We start from the raw sequence: 2,032 nt of genomic DNA, 5'->3' as shown, positions 1-2,032 counted from the left end.
GGCTCTGGATATGTCCATATTAAAATATTATTTTAAAATCTTTTGAAAACCAGTTATTTAAAAAAAAATCAATCTACAACCTCCAGCATTTTTTTTTTACCTCTGTGCTTAAAGCAATGATAGGTGCTGAGAAATGTGGTGCTTATTCTTTTTGTCCCTCAGAAGACGTGTTTCCTGTACTTGTCTTTGAATTTTCCAGTTACATTGAGAGCCTTCCTGAGCCCAAGCTTTGTACCTTGCTATAGTTTTCTTCTTTAGGACATTCTTAATTTGTATACAATGTTTGTCCTCTGTATTTTCTTTTAAAAAGAGGAGAAAGATGGACATAGCACAAATTGTGGTCCTTGCACATTAAGGTGAAACAGTTTCCATGGAAACTCCAATATGCGGCTCTGTGGTCCCTACTGCCCTAGTCATTTCCATCTCTCTCTCTTCCATCTCCCCCTCTGTGACCACTACAGCATCTACCTCAGCCACCTCTTCAACCATTGTGAAATCAACTACATTGGGCTCTTGTTGGGCCATGGCCTCTAGCTTGAGACGGTACTATTCTTCCTCCTGCTCTTTCTTTAGGAGTTGGTTTTGGTATTTCTGGTCTCTTTGATTAGCCTCCCGGAATTGCTGCTAAAGTGGTTCTCCTTCAGTGCCCTCCTTGCTTTCCTCCACACTGTTTGTCATTTCTTCTATCCTTGGTTTCTTAGTGAGTGGCAGTTTCTCTACTTCTTCTGCCTCTTCTTCGATGACAGTCTCCTCTGCAACCGGACCAGCAGGTACAGTTAGAACTTGCTGTCCAACTTGCATAGTTACACTAAATGGCTGGCTAATGCCTCCAGTAGGGACTGCAGTCTGGATATTACTGAAGGGACGCCATCGGTCGCTATGGTGATGACTCTCTGGCCTCCACTCCCCACCACTTGCTAGATTGATGAGTCAACAGAATTTCCATCTATGATTTCCTCTGAATTACCTGAGGTTGTTTGGCATTGGGTGAATTAACAAGGCTTGCGAGGTTGACAACGTCTCCTGATGTAAAGATGAATGGGGTAGCCATGGCCACAGGGTTGACTCTCTCAGGATTCGCATTCACCTGATTCTGCATTGCTTCCTGGAGGCTGACCAGAACCTCAGCATTGTTTTTCTCCAGGGCTAAGTCAGAGGCAGATTTATCAAACTTGCTGAAACCACTGACATGAGCTCCATATTTGGTAAGTAGCTCTACGACATCTCGATGGTGGTGCTCTGTGGCCCATGTGAAGCTGTCGTCATTAACATGTCCTTGGCATGCACATCTGCACCATTCCTCACAAGCAGTTCCACACTGTGTGCGTGTCCATCAGCTGCAGCATATGCAAGGGGGACCTGTTCACTTTGGTCCGGACATCCCTGGTAACACCTGCTCGAAGGAGCACTTCCGCTGTGGAATAATGACCGTACTGGGCTGCAGGGTGCCGGGGGATGAGCCAAGCCAGTGTGTGGTGAATGGGGCATCATTTGCCATTAATGTTGTGACTTCATCATCTTGGCCTTTTCTTGGTGCTTCTAGAAACCTCTTCCCCAAGTCCACCAAAGAGGTCTTCATGCATAGGAACACAAATTTGTGGGAAGCTATAACTCCTCGTCCGGGATGCTGCCGGCTGCACTTTTGCCGAGCCCGCCAGTTTGATCCTGTTTCCTTCTCTAGTTAAGTCTCTCTGTCAATGATGGTTACTTTTTGGCCTTTTCATAAAGGCATATTTTGGGGGCCTTTAACCCCCGCTCATGGGGAATCGGAGGCAGCAAAACAGCCTGTAGTTAATATTCTTTACAGCAAAGAACATCCACATATTTTTTCACATCGCTCGTAATCCACCTTTCCTCTGGCCACACCAAATCTGCTCTCATCCAGAAGCACCCTCCACACTCCTGGACCCCTGGGCCTTCATTCTTATTATTCTAGGAGAGCCTCCCCCATCACTGTACATGAGATGCTCTGTAGGTATTACAGGTATGGAAGAAGGGCCATTGCCTCCATGAAATTCAAACTGGTGATCTA

At 45.9% G+C, this 2,032-nt stretch overlaps 1 pseudogene; it reads right to left on the bottom strand.

Annotated features, from left to right (window-relative positions):
• Positions 1 to 269: 269 nt before the first annotated feature.
• LOC146397091 (GA-binding protein subunit beta-2 pseudogene) lies at positions 270 to 1,579 on the bottom strand (annotated as a pseudogene).
• Between the last annotated feature and the right edge of the window lie 453 nt (positions 1,580 to 2,032).

Source organism: Sus scrofa, chromosome 14, assembly GCF_054392235.1.
Source record: "Sus scrofa isolate SSC_HxYL_T2T_F1_AM1 chromosome 14, Sscrofa_HxYL_maternal_Yorkshire_Landrace_v2.0, whole genome shotgun sequence".
NCBI classification, from domain to species: domain Eukaryota; kingdom Metazoa; phylum Chordata; class Mammalia; order Artiodactyla; family Suidae; genus Sus; species Sus scrofa.
This window is presented reverse-complemented; position numbering and strand designations above follow the sequence as displayed.